Genomic DNA, 18245 nt, shown 5'->3' with positions numbered 1-18245 from the left:
GTGTGTCTGTTTACGTTGTTTATAAGCATTTATAACAAAATACTTTGGTTTGTGTAATATTTACCTGTACCTTGGGCAAAAAGTACTCATACATATGCACTATACTTAGTAGAATGTTCATTTCTTATTAACAAAAGAAGAATGTTTTTAATATATGTAAGTGATTATTATGGGATAGTTGTTGATATGGACATGTTTTATGGTTACCTAGTCAGTGAATTTGTGTACTTAACAGTTTTAAGAAAAGGATACTATAAATTATATCAAATAATAAACCAGTTTAACATCGTTTATAGACGTTGTCAGTTTTATTAAAAAGGTGAGATTAATGGTATTTAAAGATCGAAGTTAATATTTTTAATGTCAAAGAATTACTACCACTTCGGATTTTTATCTCAGCAAACGAACCAGGTTTACGACTATCTTTTTGATAAGTCGTTATAAAAAATTTGGTTTGCCGAAACCCGGGACTTTGTAAATTCAGTTCCCGAAGAAGAGTAAGATTGAATTTACTTTTATACTACATTTAATGAATACGAACTTAACCATATTGCGAAGTGGTAAAGTAATCATAAGAAAAATGGTCAACGAAACAATGCAGCAGGAATCAATACTAGTGACAGCGATGAGACTAGTGTAACACCAGGATTGACATCGGAAGATATCTTGTTAGCTTTACAGCGACAATTAATGCAGATGTCTACCGAGATAAACAAACAAAATGAAGAATTAAAGCAGACCATGGAACAGAAGTTCAACGAAGCTAACAAACAAAATGAAGAATTAAAGCAGACCATGGAACAGAAGTTCAACGAATCTAACAAGACCATGGAACAGAAGATAGAACTGAAGTTTGACGAAGCTAACAAGCAATATGAAGAATTAAGTAGACGGATAGAACGGATAGAACAGAAATCAGATGAAACGAAACAAACAATTGTCCAGGTGGTGAACGACATATCCTCACAGTTCGAGGAAAAGTTAAAAAAGATATCCGATGATTGTCAGGAAAAGCATGATCACCAAAATCAAGAAATCTGTGCTGTAAAAAAAGATTTAGAAGTAATAGAATCTTCCATTAAACAGCAAAAGATCCAGGTCAGCAACAACTCTAATAACATACGTGTAAATACACAGTTGTTAGCTACTATTCAGGAAGAGATTAGAACGTTACAAGCTAAAGACAACATTTACCGTAATAACTTGGGTAGTGATCGCTTTGAGTTGCCCCACTCACCAGAGATGAACTCGCCTTCGCCGGGGTCTGATGAAGATATTATACTAGAAGAAAGTTGTCCGAAAAGCACTGATGAGCGAAACATAGATGGTGTCACGACACAGCACGTCACGGATAGGAACTATCACTCAACAAGAACAAGGAATGAGAAAAAGAAGGTAAAATTAAGTGTTAAGATGAGTGAAATCCGAGCTATGAGCAAATTCAGTGGTAAGTGTAATGAGAATGCTACTTCTTTCTTAGAGAAATTCCAAGACGAATGCAATATAATGTGTATCGAACGATCACAATATATGAAATTAATACCCCATGTATTACTCCCACCTTGTTCCTTATGGTTTAAAGCAATACGTGATCACATTAGTACATATGAGGAATTCAAAGCGGCATTGATCGCAAATTATGAAAATGACTTTTTGCTGGCAAATAGAGATGCCACCCTTAGAAATCAACACTTCAATCCTCGATTGCACAAATCTCTTGTAGAATTTGTTGTAAATGTCTACAACGAATTAAAGGTCGTTAATCCTTTGCAATCGGAATCGAGAATAATAGCATCGATTCGAAATTTGCTTCCATTTAAATTGCAACAGATCTTATTTTCCACACAGTGTATGAGTTTCAGCCATTTATTGATGCTTGTCCAATGCTACGAAACTCAATACCATGCCATGAATCCACAATCAGGAATAGGTAAAAATAAGAATAATTCAGATCATTTGGTGCCTGTTCGGAATTTAAATATCCGAAGTGTGAATACTACGGAACCTAACCTAAGCCGAGTATACTCTAGCAATCAAAATGATCAGAATAGACAAGGTTATATAGGGAATCCGCCTAACCTAACTAATCATGGTAATTATGATGTCAGATCACGCAACCGCAATAGATATAAAAATAATCGAAGTACTGAGCGAAATTCCAGAAATACAGCGAACTACGTGGATAGACGTAATTGGAGATCAAGAGATGGGACTTCATACCAAAATCAGAATCATGATGAAAGATATGTACAACATAATGTAGAACCTAATCATGATTGTGCGGTACAATGCACTTTATTAGATTCATATGCAAGTACGAATGTAACATGATTACCGTCAATGAAATTAGGTTAAATTCATGTTAGTTGTAGATTCTTGTAAATTTTCATTTTAAAGTTTATGTGTTAATATCAATAATGAAAACGATTCTTAAAAATACTTGAAATGCTTAAATAGAGTTTTAGGTAGACTGGAAAATTAATTTTCAAATGATTTTTATTCTTTCTTGTTAATATGAGGAATTATAATTCGATTTATAATTAATTAAAAGCAAAGATTATTTATATTAGATTGATTTGTGTTGAAAATTTAATTGTCCAAGATTATGTTAAAAAGAAGATCCATTCTATAAAATCAATTATTCAACGACTACCTTGAATGATATTCTTCTTTATTATAACATCTTAGTGCTACGATGTATACCTTTAAATGCAACATCTAACTTGTTTGTTATTTAATGCGCCCGCAAAGATTAACATTATTTGTAACCCACGTTTGTCCTTTACATTTTTTGAAATCGCACCTTGCGACGACTAATTAAATAAGCGACGATATTTTAATAAGAAGATATATTAATAATATAATGGATAATAATGAAATAAATATAATTAATGTAATTAAAGATAAATATTGATGAAATGAAAGATTTGTTATGAATGTATTTATATATATGTATATGTGAAATGTAATGAATAGATATACAAGGTGCGATCAAAATATGATGGACATATACAATGTAAAAACACTAATGTTAACGGACCAGTGGTTCTTGAAGATAAAAGCCAAGCCTACTCATGACTTTTATATTCAGTCCCTTTGTCGAGCGACATTTTTATATAACAAAATACTTTGGTTTGTGTAATATTTACCTGTACCTTGGGCAAAAAGTACTCATACATATGCACTATACTTAGTAGAATGTTCATTTCTTATTAACAAAAGAAGAATGTTTTTAATATATGTAAGTGATTATTATGGGATAGTTGTTGATATGGACATGTTTTATGGTTACCTAGTCAGTGAATTTGTGTACTTAACAGTTTTAAGAAAAGGATACTATAAATTATATCAAATAATAAACCAGTTTAACATCGTTTATAGACGTTGTCAGTTTTATTAAAAAGGTGAGATTAATGGTATTTAAAGATCGAAGTTAATATTTTTAATGTCAAAGAATTACTACCACTTCGGATTTTTATCTCAGCAAACGAACCAGGTTTACGACTATCTTTTTGATAAGTCGTTATACATTCACCACGTGTGTACACTATGTTAGGTAATATTATATTTCCGGATAGAGAGGTAGAAGGTAGATTATACAACTATTATAACGCTACAAAATAACTGTCTGGAGCCGAGGTTTCCCACATCTTGGTTATTTGTACGAGTAATGCCGACAAACTCTGCTATAGAAATAGGAAGTGCTTTTTTCTTAAAACTTTAGTTCCTCAATTTTCTTCTACAACTTCTTTTATAAAGTTACATTCATCTTCTAGGTAAAATGAGAAGAAAGTTAATGGTTCACGCTTAGGAGGTAATGGTTATTGTAAATTGTCTTGCAAGGATGATGAACCTAAACGACTTAACAAAAATTCTCACCAATATATTGTCACCCGAGAAAACAATGTTTCATGTAATATCTACTGATGATGTTACGTGTACCAAAGTTCTTGATCTTGAATGCGAAATATAAATATAATTTCATAACGTATGATTGTTTATTTCTTTGTATGTTTGTTTTTAAAGATGTTCGACATAAGGATGTTCGACAAAAATGAACACACTGTTAAGAATCGCTCGAGGTTACATATGCGTAATTTTCCTTTATGGATTCAAAATAACAATTAAAAAGATGCAATATAAAAATTAACAGTGGCTTTCCTAAGTTGCACGAGGAAAATGTCAAAATTGTGCATTTATATATAAACTGAGTTAATTCCTTTTTTTCTTCTTCTTCTCCTTCTTCTTGTTCTTCTTCTTCTCCTTATTCTTCATCCTATTATTATTATTATTATTATTATTATTATTATTATTATTATTATTATTATTATTAGTAGTAGTAGTAGTAGTAGTAGTAGTAGTACTAATAGTAGTAGTAATAGTTGCTGTTTCCCACAAGCGTTCGTGTCACAGAACACTGTAAGTTCAAATACTGCTTTGCTCTATTTTGAAATAATTAAATTGAAATAACATAGTTTCTCATTTGCAATAAAATCTACAAATTGTCTGCACACTAGCGCCATCTATTCATATTATGTATGCAGAGAGCGCAGGTAGAAACATATTAGGGCGATTGTGAAGTACTTGGTATTAGCGTTAAACACAGACTGAGACGTTCTTACATTATAATAAGGATTATTATTAATATTACTATTAGTATTTTTAATAGTTCCAGTGAAAATTTCACTTCAGTCTGTCTCTGAAACTTTGAGATGTATTTCTTTCTTTAAATGCTATTTTACAAGCTAGAACATGTTTTTAATACTTTCGATCGATAGTTTTTTTTTTTTAGTTTTTTTTTCATTTACATTTACTGAGTGTTTTATTTATCATTAGTATTATTGAATGTATCATTTTATGTTGTTATTTGTATCTTGTATCTTATTTGTGTCTTTATTTTTTTTCCTTTCTTTTCTTTGTAATTATGACAATGGTTAGGTGGCAGAGCAGCCTCCGGCTGAACCTCGCCCGCTGAAATAAAGAGAAATTCAATTCAATTCAATTCAATTCAATTCAAGCCCGAGAGGACTCAGGATCCTTTTTAATGCAACTGGACGAAGTCTGAGTCTAGCTCGGAGTGGTACGGATGCATTTCACAGAAATCTTCCGCGGATGGTTGTCAGTTGTCACCTCTGTGGAAAATTTATTCAGGATCGCACCTAGTAAATAAACTTCTTAAAAAAAATGTTTGATAAAAGAACGAATTTGTGAGCATCTTATAAGCTGAAAGGTGTTGTCAGTTGTATTGTTTTGTGGAACTTTGGTGGTGAACATAAATGTTCCGCTGAATATTTTCGTGTTAAAATAGTTTTACTTCTTTTTTCTGTAATAATATACGAATTAATAAAAATGAATGAAGAATAAATAGCAAACATTTTGGATGAGCTAATATTTGATTCTGGTTTTGACGCGAGGCTGATAATTCCTAGATAGAATGATTACGATTCTTAGAATCATTATCTAGGTCAGGCATGTCAAATTCAGTATAATTTCAAGTAAGTCAAATAATCAATCAATGTACATGAGGGCCACAAAAAATAATACTTAATGATGCTTTTAAAAAGTAAGAAAACAACAAAATATTACCTATAATGTAGTTCTTTAAACATAGAAGGAACATCAGGAAACTTGTGTAGTAGATATATGCCTATTGTATCTTTCCTAACATCTGACATCTTTTTCCTGTAACCACTCTTTGGATGTCTAAAAACATACTGTTTACATTAGCAACTTTCAGAACAGAGATCAGATGAATGTCAAACCTGAATCTCGCTGAAGACTGCTTTCTTTTCATAAGTTAAAAAAAAAAATGTTCACACTGATACATATACTACCGAATATGAGAATCCCGTACGATGCAAATTTGTGTTTCTAGAAACCGCGAGGCAAATATTTGTAAAATTTGGGGTACACATTTTACTTGATTTTTGTTTTAGAGTTGAGTTGCACTGATTTTATATACAAATCATCTGTAATTGGCTTGATAGTTTTTCAATGTCGGTTAAAAAGGAGTCAGAAAAGAGGGAGAACTCATCTTCAATAGATCGCAAAACCTCCTTCGAAATCAGTCTTCAAATGCTGAAACTTCTCGGCGTACGTGCTGAACAATACAGGCTCCTTTGTACTTGTTTTGTAATCAGCAAAAATTGGCTTTTTTTTTTTTTTGCTGTTTCTCTTAGAACAGCAATTTGATTTCAAACGTTTTTACCTCATCATTCATGTTTGTAATACATACATATTTTGGCTTGAAGTTTCAAATTCAAATTTGACAAATTTTTCGTAATATTAACCATAAAAGAAAGATCGTGTAACCACAGAGATTTCGACAGTAAGGTGGTGTTTTGTTCTTTGATTTCCAGAAATGACGAATTTTGTTCATTCAGGTTCCAGAGAGTTCTCAAAACCGTGAACCATGATAGCCAGCACTCTTCTCTGTAATAAGGAAATCTTGAATACATCCTTCTTAGGTGTTTGAAGAAAACAGACAACTAGTGTTGCCACGAGACGAGACGAGACGAGACTTCAGGCTGTCTCGTCTCGTCTCATGCAAAGCATGTCTCATCCCGTGTCTCGTCTCGAAAAAATGTGCTCGTCCCGTCTCGTGTCTCGTCTCGAAAAAATGTGCTCGTCCCGTCTCGTGTCTCGTCTCGAGAGGTTCTGTCCCGTCTCGTCTCGTCTCGTTTGTCTCGTTTTGTCTCGTCTTGTCACGTAAAAATATAGCAGCATACCATGGGAACGAAAGTAAAATGTAGCAGGCTTCGCCATGCTAATCAAGATACAACTAACAAGGGAAGAGAGGGAGATTATATATCGAAGTGGAAGATGGTTTATATACCAATCGAAAGTACTAATGACGCCTATTACAAAACTGTAATAAAAATTTTCCGAGTGCATATACTGTGCGAGTTATATGAATATACAGGGTGTCCAGAAAATCCATTTCCACCCCTTGAAATCGCAAACGATGAGACAGATGCCAAAACTGGAAAACACGTTTTTGATCATTATAAAAGTACAATGTATTAAAGCAAACATTGTTGTCCCAGGGCCACCCGCAGAGTCCCAGGCGGTATTCAACTCAAAAATTACAAAAGGTAAGGGGGTCAAGTAGTATATCGTTCGAAACTTCTTGGGAAATGAAAGAAGACGAACAAGTTCCAACTCTCTAAAATTACCCTGTGCAAAATGGCGGCCGGTCAAACTGTCAGCAAAAACGTCATTGTAGAGTCTATGGCCACCCTCCAAAGACAGTTTGTTATTATTTTGTTCTTATAAATGCATATCCGAATACGTCTCATTGCGGGGGCACGGTGGATCACTCGCAGAGCAGATCACATCTGGTGCGACGGCGCCTGGTTCGATCCCCGCGCAAATAAGTCTGTGCTGCACAACATCGTCCCCATGGGTTTTCTCGGGCTAGTCTCGCTTCTTCCCACATTTTTATTCCACCAATTCTTCCATCATCATTCACTTAGCTTTATCAGCCGTTTCCCTTGGCCTCACAGTCATAATCATGGGACATTAAACTGAAAGATTTACGTCTCATTGTGGCCTACAGGGCTTTCAAGTTGCCACTATGCAATACTTTTGCTATCCACATTAAAACACAGCGCCTGCAATGCCCATCAACACGCCGTACGGAGCTCTTCTACGGGTTGCCTAACACAAGGATATCAATCTTGGCAACGCCCTAGCGATAGAGGTCTGCACGGACTCGGGCCTACAAAGCATACATCACTTCGGGCGCGGGCCGGGCTCGGACCGTAAACTTTTAAATATACAACCATATTTCTCGGGCCTAACTTCGTAAATATTTTGTACAACGATATTTATTGGATCGTTCTTTCTGGAGAACTTTTAAAGCAGAACTGCAAAATTAAATTTCTAATTGCTGTAAATAAAAAAAAAAACAATTTTGCGTTAATTATAACGTTTCTGTAATTCGGGCTTATTTCGGGCTCATTTGATTATCACACGAGCTCGGGCCTAAATGCTAAAACATATTTCGGACTCGAGTCGGGCCTCACATTATAAATTCACGGGCCGGGCCCGGGCTAAAAATTCCGGCCCGTGCAGACCTCTACCTAGCGACCAAGTTAATCTTATGGGCTCAAAACTACTTGTAAAACGTTGAATTAAAAAATGACGTCATGTTTCTTTAAAAAAAAGTAACGAGAACTCGCAAATCTACACGAAAACAGCACTTTTCTTAGAGCCTGTGATTTCCGAGATTTCACAGTTGAAAGGAATTGGCCAAACAACATACAACATACGAAACAAATCTAAAGGTCCTGAAAAGGAACCTGAGGAAACTCACACAGAAACTAAACAAATTCTACCAAATAGCACGAAAAGACACAACGAACCTTGCTCAAAGAATTTAAAAAAAAAAAAAAAACTTTATAAACGTACCATTTAAATGCTGATCTCTCCAAGTCCAGTTAAAATGTTCCTTGCTTGTTCAAAATGCATTTGCATTATAATGTATATATATTTACTGTATTTGATTATCAGGTGTTAAAATTCATGACAAAATTTTATTTTCAGAAAGGACGGTATGTTTAAATAATTTAAAAAAGACAACAGTAACATGAAATCATTAAAAAAAAAATCATTTAAAAAATGATTTGGGATTTAGATTTTTAGACTTTCAGCATCTAAGGCCATTTAGTCCTTCACGTTTTGAGGGATGACGTTCCTCGGTGAGCACACAATTCGGGGAAAGGAAAAGAAGAAAGGATTAGGGAAGGAAGGAAGCGGCCTGGGACCTATAAATTAAGTACCACCCCGGCATTTGCCTGGTGTGAATGAGGAAAACCCAGGAAAACCCCATTCAGGGTGGTTGGCCTGAAAAAGCGTTTTACACTTTTCGACTGAGTGACCCCACCGGGAATCGAACTCGGGACAGCTCACACCGAAGGCGAGAACGTTAACGACTACGTGACGCGGGGCCACTCATTTAAAAAAAAATGAAGACAAACAGAAAAACTGTTCACCTTATAAATCAATGGGATTAAAAAGAAACATGGCGGAGGTATTCAACCGTTTATAAGTGTGAAAAATAATTAAATTAAGTAGAAACAAGGGCAAATTTCTCCTTTTAAGTTATCCTTGACCAATTTTAACCCTAAGCAGGGAAGGAACGATTTTTTAGCTTCAAGGAAAACACACTATTTTCATGCAAATCAGAAATTTAATACAAAAATTACCATGAAAAATTATTTTGTTATCGCATATACACAATCACCATCTTTTTACATTTTTGTACTTGATTTGTTTCAACCACAAGTATCAGATGTAATTTGAAACTTTAATGCATATAGGTATGTCTATGTTTAATGAATATGAACTACTTTTTACGGAAGTTATAGTGTCGAAGGAAGAAACTCGCTTCAATTATATTTTTACACTGCACTCACGCCAAGTTTTTTTTTCATTATCTAGTTATCCTTTCAGTTACAGAACTTTCAGTGAACTTAAACTATTAGCACGAAATCTGGTTTCTTAATATTCATTTACAACAAGTAATATCAACTGTGCTGTACTGCACAAGTAACTAAACAGTATCTATGAATATACATGTTTACGCTAAAAGGAAGGCTAAACATAATCTTACACAAAAGTGTTAAGTCTTCGCAACCATCTCCTAACCATTGTCGAAGTGCTTGGTATGAAATACTTCTAGCATTTATCGTTTGGAACGTGGATTTTCCATACGGTCAAGTACGGAGCGGTTTTTTTCTTTTTTACCATTTTTATTTAAAGTTTGTTACATAAAAATGCTACGTGCTTGGTATACAGTACATGCAAAATGAGAAATGTGTATACAAAGAATACACAAGAGCGAAACAAAATTTATGAGATGCGTAAGGAAACAAACAATAAAATACGAGACTATATGTTGGAAGATATGCAGAAGTTCTATTATCTAACACAACAAACGATAATAAGTGCACAAAAGACGTAAAATACGGAATAACTCAGATGAAGAAGGTGTTAGCAGAAAAACAACAGCCTTGGATCGGAAATAACTAACTAACTAACTAACTAACTTTATGACCTATGGAATTTGGAGGTTCAATGCCGTGTTTACAAAAGCTTCCTATTGACTTCTGTCTTTAGTCAACAGGATCCATTTTGTACTTTGTATTCCTATATCTGCGAGATCCATCTTAATATTGTCCTCCCATTTGCGCCTAGGTCTTCCTAATGGTCGTTTTCCGATTGAATTTCCAGTCAAAACTTTAAAAGTGTTTCTACTTTCTGCCATTCTTGCTACATGACTTGCGCATATTAGTCTCCTAGACTTGATCACCCTAAGAATATTTGGTAAACGGTATAAAATATATGATCGCAAATATGGACATAAAACTGAAGAAAACGCTGATGATAGCATATTAATGTTTTATATGCAGCTCTCTGAAATGGTATAATGATTTGTTTCCTTAGCTTCTTAATTTAAAATCGTACCGACATGTCTTCTGTTCAGAGCTGCAAGTGGAAATGAAATTTTTCCATTTAAGGGCCTTCACCACTACAGCGAAATTAAACTGCCGCTAATTTTAGAGTTTTTCTGTAATATTATTCAAAACAAATAAAAAATATTCGAAAAGCAGAAACGTAGTGAACTAGACAGTACGATTTTGCATGTGATATTTTTACCACAATTCATCTATCTGCTTTTGGTATACCGCTATTTACAGAACCCACAAAACATGCTAAATCTATCTACAGTTGCAAATCAAAAGCAGATAGATGAGTTGTGACAACGGTATCACTTGCAAAATCGTATTCTCTAGTTCACTACGTTTCTGCTTTTCGAATATTTTTATTTGTTTTGAAGATATTACAGAAAAAAAAAAACTAAAATTTGCGGTAGTTTAATTTCGCGGTAGTGAAGACTTAACGCCTCACGATTATGCCCTTTAGGCTAAGGGAGACGGATGATTACAGCGAGTGAATGATGATGGAAGAATGAGATTGTAGTAGGAGACGGGGTACCTCGAGAAAACCACGGGCATGATGTCCACCACAAACTTATTCAGACGGGGATCGAATCAGGGACCCCATGCACTACCACTAATCCACCGTACTACCCCCGCCAGAGCTACATGTTCAGGAAGAGGACGGAAGAACATACACACCAACACACACACAGACACACACACGTATATATATATATATATATATATACTAGCTTAAAAAGAAAATTTTTAACACTTACGATTTTGCAATGCAACCTGGTCATTATCCAGTGTCCCAAAATTCCAGGTAATGAAGGTGAAAGGACTGAATATGTTTTCTTAGAAAGGTTCCATCTTGGATAAAAACCGGACGGAAAGAATTAAAAAAATAAATAAATAAAAGTGGCGTCACAAGAAAGAAGAAAAAGGGAGAGTAAACAGATTTGAAATAATGTGACATAACCTTAAAAGAGTTCCCATGTTTTCACTACCTCAGCATTTTCCTTTCCTTTACCGTAACAGAAATATAATAACGCTTTACAAAAACAAATGCTTGGAGCTGCGCGTAAAAATCGTGTGAAGTAATTCACCGATACATAAAAAACAACGCATTCAAGAAAGGAAGAAAGATAGTCTAAAATGATCGTTGACAGAAGAAAAGTGGCTTTTTTGTTTGAAGTCAGGTACGGAAGAGTACTGCATTGTCTTTCCTTATTTGTGAGAAATAAAATTTATTACGCAACACAGAATAATAAATGTGCGGAAAATTTAATCTTACATTGCTGTAAAAATATATGAGAGATTACGATCATAATTGTGACACTTTATTCAGCAACGTTCAATGGAGTAATTCCAGTTAGATAATAAATTAGGTAGTCAAGGTACGATTTTCAACACTGGTTTCAATTATCTAAGACTTGCTGCGTGATTAAAACCCATGTGGTCCATGTATAAGGTGTTGAAAGAACTTACATTCATCAAATACATTCAATTAAGATCCGTCATAGTAGACTATATTGATGTTATTGTAGCAGAAATATAAGTAAAAATTTATTTCGTGGGGGAGCCAAATTCAATATGATAAATTATAGAGTATTAAAATTTGTAAAATTACCCCTAAAATTAGACTAAATTTACAGAAAAGTTAGGATTTCAGGGGGTCCGAAACCCTAGAACCCACCCCTACGTATGGGGCCGCGGTACCACAGTGGCAGAGCGTTCACCTCTACTGCATGGAGTCCTTGGTTCGATCCCAGCTCTTGCCAAGTGAGCTTTGTGGTGGCAAACACCGTGAACATCATGTACTTGGGTTTTCTCGAGGTTCCCCCGTTCCTCTTCGATACACCATTTCATTCATTTCTCATCATCACCGTGTCCTTTATACTAGTTGGCATAACCGTGGGACGTAAAGATTTCATTTCATTTCCACCCTTACATCCCTGCTAAGTAGGATATTTTCCTGAGAGGTTATGTATACGTCCTTACTTGGGAGCACTGCGTACTCATCATATTATTTGCAATCAAGGGAGAGAAAGGGAGAAATAGTGTATTTTCAGGCGTGTATGTTAAGGATGTACTATCATTTCCTCTCTCTCTCTAAGAGTAAGTTCAAAAAACACATACATTTGTACAGACTTTTTTATATATATATATATATATATATATATATATATATATATATATATATATATATATATATATATATATATATATATATATATATATATATATATATATATATATATATATATAGCTGTTTCGGTTTCAATGAGTTTTTCTCCGATTCAGTTCTGTTTAGTGTCTTCCTGTGGTGTGTAAGAGCATTTCAGTTATGTACAGATCAGCGATTCAGTAAATGTAGTTTATATATACCATCAATCATTTTATTTCTCAATGCGTATGAAATTCTGCTTCGTGTTACTTTCATTCTTATAACTCGTCTGTTCATCATTCGTCTTATAATCCATCTCATAATTTTTTGTAGAGGTTGATCTTCGGTAGGGATTAGCCCTCAGGTCACACCTGTTCATTTTAGTACCGGACACTTCACCCAAAACTTTGTAACTCAATATACATTTGTACACTTTCTCAATAAACCTATGCTCATTTAACGGGGAAATAATTGATGTAGCATGAAAATTTGCTCTTACACTTCATCTGTACTCTTTCTCTTAGAGAAACAATCTAGTTCTATCGTTTTTTCCCTGAAAATATTGGTGGAAGTATTTTACAATCACTTATCGTCTTTTCGGGTGCAGAATAATGCCCATTCAATCCTACATAGACATAGCGGATTGTAGTATTGGACCCCATCTTCCAAAGCTTAGACCACTCCCAACAAAAATTTCTGGGTGCACACCTGATTGAATCCATATAAAAATAAAACATTTTTTTTCTATATGTTACCGTTTCTGCTCTGATACCTGTCGACTGACAGACGACCATAGCTGTTCCATAAGATATTCCACATTTCTGCTTAGCATTGTTTTGAAAGCCCAAAAACAAGTTTTTAACAGTATAAAGATTCCATCATTAAAAATTATTTTTTTAATCAGAATTTAAATTATATTATTCTCTGTAAACATGTCAGATAAATTAATAAAAGTTTAGTACTTAAATATTGATTGATTGATTGATTTTGAGTTTTTTACGTCCCGTTCAGAAGCGAGGCTATATGAGACGTGGACCTACTGATTAACGTGGAATCCGAACCACATGAGCTCCCGCCGGGAATCGAATCCGGGTCTCCCACGCCAAAGGCGCGTACTACTTAAATATCATTTTCACCACTTTGTCCATTAATTTGCTTTCATTTTCTGTAGTTTACATAAGATGTTAAATTATTCCAAACTACAGTATTTTAAATCAACAAAATGTAAGTAATAAGATACAGGGTTTGTACGGGAAGTAGTAGGACTTATTTTCCCCCGCCAAAATGTGGTGAAGGAGGGGGATGTTACTGTGCTGGTTGGGTGGTGGTGGGTCTTAGTTACCAGCGCACCAATGGCCACTGGCCAGTCGTCTTCATGCGTTCACGAAAGTGCCTTGTCATCTTCACAATGAATCACTTGTTAGAGCAGCGTTACGCGGTGCAGTTTTGCGTCAAACTGGGTAAAACTGCGAGTGAGACCCATGACATGATCAAGATTGTTTATAGGAGTGATGCCATGGGTCGATCAAATGTTTTTGAGTGGCACAAATTGGGCAAGTCAAAAATGAAATTGATGTTGATATATATATTTTTTTTGTTTACTACAAACGAATGGTTCACAGGGAGTTTATACCGCCTGGTCAGACTGTGAATGCAGTATTCTACGTGGAAGTACTTGAAAGACTCAGAAAACGAGACGCCCATGTCCGTCCAACAATAACTGAACATAGAAGTTTCATCACGACAATGCACTGAGCCTTTGCTGTCATGGACTTCCTGACCAAACATAGCATTACACAGCTTCCCCAGCCACCCTACAGCCCAGATGTCTCTCCTGCAGACTTCCTCCTCTTCCCCCGACTGAAAAGAGTCATAAAAAGACAGCACCAGAGCTCGATCCAGGCCTTTCAAGAGGCCGTGACGACGGAGCTGAAGAGCATTCCAGTTTCTGTGTTCCCGGGAGCTTTCAGTGATTGGTAGAATCACTGGAAACACTGTGTTGATGCAGAAGGGGCATATTTTGAAATCTATTAAGTTAGATTTGTCAAAATTGTGAATAACTTCTTTTTTAATCAGTCCTACTACTTTGCGGAAAAAAACCTGTATAATTAGAAGATTGAAACATTCAGCTTTCAAGAAATGATATTGTGATACGATGATGATAACTGTTAAAGTCAAAGAAAGTTTAGCCGCAAAGGAACGTTTTTGTCTATTCAGTCTAGTTCCGTCGTGAGAATTTCCGCGGGAAGAATCTTTTTTTTTAATATATAAATTAAAAAGTAATGAGAGAAAAAATATCTTCTCTTCGAATGACGACAAGTTAACGGTGTACTCCCGTCTGAGATTCTTCTTTTTCTTTTCTTTCTTTTTTTTCGTAAAATACTCCTGTCGCAATTGGTAGAAAGAAACTTGTCGAACAGTAAATGACACCACTGGTTTCCGAGGTGGGCGAATTTTATTTCAACTTCATCCTACACATTCATCGTAACTGACCGATTAGACCACAATTGCGTTTCCTCAGCACGTCTCACCACACCACTATCGGCAAAAATAACAGACCATTGTATTGTGTGTTACTGTATTTTAACTTTTGATTTTTCTTTTTATTCTCTTTAGTTACTAGCAAAGTTGCTTTTATTTTTTTCTCCTCAGAACATGTCTGGTGTTTCAAGAAGCAAGAAGAGTTCTATATTATTTTAGAGAGTAACACAGGTTATTTAGCTGTGAAGGAAAAATTACAATTATTTTTCTTAATGTTTTGAAAGCAGTGATCTTATATACACTACATAAACAAGAATCTTAGGAAAGCCAAAAATAATCAAAAGACTGCGATCTTGGCCAATAATTAGTTTTTGACTCACAAAATTTTTGAACGACCCCTAAATCGAGTTTTCGTATTTTCTTACTACTGTAATAAGCACATCATACTGAGTTAAGGGGTTTTGCTACACTGTATGTATTTCTGTAGATATAAGGCCCACAAGAAAATATTTGATTGAAATATATTTTTTATTTATTTATGACTTATTTTACGTGGAGAAGTTAAGGCTCTGCAGCCTTCTCCGAGCACTTTTTTAAAAAAAGCACCAATACATGGAAAATATTAACATGGACCTGACTCCTTTAGAGTACCACTTTTTAAGGAATATGGTTTATCAAAACTTCTTTATAGACTCGTTTATTTACCCTGTATGTCCGTACTACTTAATGGATCATCATAAATTTTCCGCAGGATGTACGAGGTGCATTCAATTTATAACACTATAACCCGCTACCAGGTTATAGAAGTATTTTTGTGGACACTCTGTATATTTCGTAAAGACAGTGATCATTATTTTCGATTTATACTTTATTCTGCAACGCATATAAGTTCTTTCTTCGGTGGGAATTGCTTCTTTCCCATACAATTGGACAAAGAAGTCTTTCATCGTTTTTTCATATATATATTTAAAACGTTGCTTTTGGTGAGAACATTTCAGCGAATGACTAACCATTTCAGTGTTTCTCCCTGACTTATTATATGCACAGTATATATTCTGCAGTTATTTGGAACTGAATTAAGTGTTTTCTTTAATCGCTTATGAAACATTGCAATAGATTAGAGCAGACCAGACCAGAACAGATGTCCCAGTGGCCAAAGTGGCACCAGCCTCACAGTTTTTGCAGTTCGTTATCTGTACTTTCTCACGCCGGTGTTATCGCCGTGTCTAGTGCATTATAGGCAGTTGACTAAAATTAACATAAATTCTTTTCCGTATTCTGTTTGTATGTGCGTACAGGTGAGTTAACTGAGTGATTTTTGAAATGAACTGCCAACACTTTCAGTTGATCATTGCAACCCGTACCTTGAGCTTTGGTGCTCAGGGAGTTTGACTCCAGGTCTGGAAGCCGTAAGCACGCATCTCGCGTCGAGCTTCAAGTTTGATTTTTGTTAAGGGGCACAAGCTATTTAGCCGGTGAAGGACATTTTATTACGGATAGCCCCAACTAGTGAAGTCCCAGGTCCGCAGACCTTGTGCGTACATGTAAGTTATACACGCGCCCTCCAACATCAGCATTCTACTTTGGAGAATTTCTTGTTTAATTGCTGAAGATTCATCTTTACGCCGCGGGATCGTCGGCACAGCAATTGGATTCATCGTGGGACGATCCAGACAACTTTTCCCCAGTGCTAATCCCCCAAGTGTGTCAATGGTGTGAGAGAAGCATTTGTAGTGATATCTGAAATATAATCATATATATATAAAGGGCTATATTGCCTGAAAAGGGCAAAGTGTGATTTCAGCGACGAAAATTATTATATATATATTTAGTGTTCAGTGTTGTGTCCATTCCTCTTCGCTATTTTTTTTATACAATAGTGTTCTAATAAATAAGTATAGTGTTATTTAATCCAGTGTGTTTTCGTTGTTTGTATGAGTGATGTTTGTGTGCGTTATGGTCTGGATGACCGTCTGATCGTCCGTGAGGTTTTCGAGACGAGACACCAGAACCTCTCGGCGCCTAATGCTCATCTCATTATTGAGACCGACGAGCGATTTGGAAACAGTTTGTAACCTTTTCTTGGAGAGGTCCTTCATCGTCCTGTCCAGGTAAGTTAAAGTATCAGGAAGATACTTATTGGTAGTACCACGAGCCACGGACAGCGACCAGATTACACGGAGTGGTTACAAATAAATGTCTGCCCGAATAGTGACTCGAACTCCAATCGGTTACAAATAAATGGCAGTCAAGTCAGCGACACGAACTCGGACGGTTACAACACCAGCATTTTTTCTCAGGACTGGTAATAAATAGAAACGTGCAGTTTACTTTAAAATACGCGAGTACTCGTTGTCAATGCGTAACAGAGACGGCAACACCGTACGGCACACAGTACTCTAGCAGCAGCGATAAAAGTAATGAGAGTTTTTCATACTTACCATACTCGTAAAATGGCAACGTTTTCATTACAAGAACAGCGGGTAATCATTCCTTTTCTCCACTTGAGTGGAGTGACACCGCTTTAAATACATCTCCAGTTGAGTGAGACATGAGGTGATCGTGTTATGAATGTGTCTAATATGCGTTCGTTGGTGCGACAGTTCAAAGAAGGCAGAACGTCGTGTGATAACAAACCAAGACAATGTCGTCCTCGCACAAGCCGGTCTGACGACAGTGTCCACAGATCCCACGAAAATGCCAACTTTGGAGGTGATGTATTCCACACTCATTCGGCGATCATCCAAAACAACTTTTTACACTTGTTCGATCATGTCGTCAGACCTGTTTGTGTGAGGAGATTAGTTTGTTGTCACACGACGTTCTGCCTTCTTTGAACTGTTGCACCCACGAACGCATATTACACACATTCATAACACCATCACCTCATGCCTCATTCAACTGGAAATGAATTTCAAGCGGTTTCACATCACACAAATTGAGAAAACGACGAGTATCGTATCAAAAACAGTCATCACTCTCACTGCTGACGCTAAAATTCTGTGTGGTGTACGGGACGGTGTTGCCGTCTCTGTCACGTATTGATAACGAGTGGTCGCGTATTTTAAAATAAACAACATGTTTTATCAGTTCTGAGAAAAAATGGAGTTGTTATAAATCGAATGAACCTCGTACACTGTAAATCCTAT

General features: G+C 35.7%; 1 protein-coding gene across 1 annotated transcript in view; it reads right to left on the bottom strand.

Annotated features, from left to right (window-relative positions):
- Positions 1-18245, bottom strand: part of LOC145685563 (uncharacterized) — a 160805-nt gene that overhangs the window by 65766 nt on the left and 76794 nt on the right. The gene's annotated exons all lie outside the window — the stretch shown is intronic.

This window comes from Thermobia domestica, chromosome 1 (genome assembly GCF_964235325.1).
Source record: "Thermobia domestica chromosome 1, izTheDome1.hap1.1, whole genome shotgun sequence".
Lineage (NCBI taxonomy): Eukaryota > Metazoa > Arthropoda > Insecta > Zygentoma > Lepismatidae > Thermobia > Thermobia domestica.
This window is presented reverse-complemented; position numbering and strand designations above follow the sequence as displayed.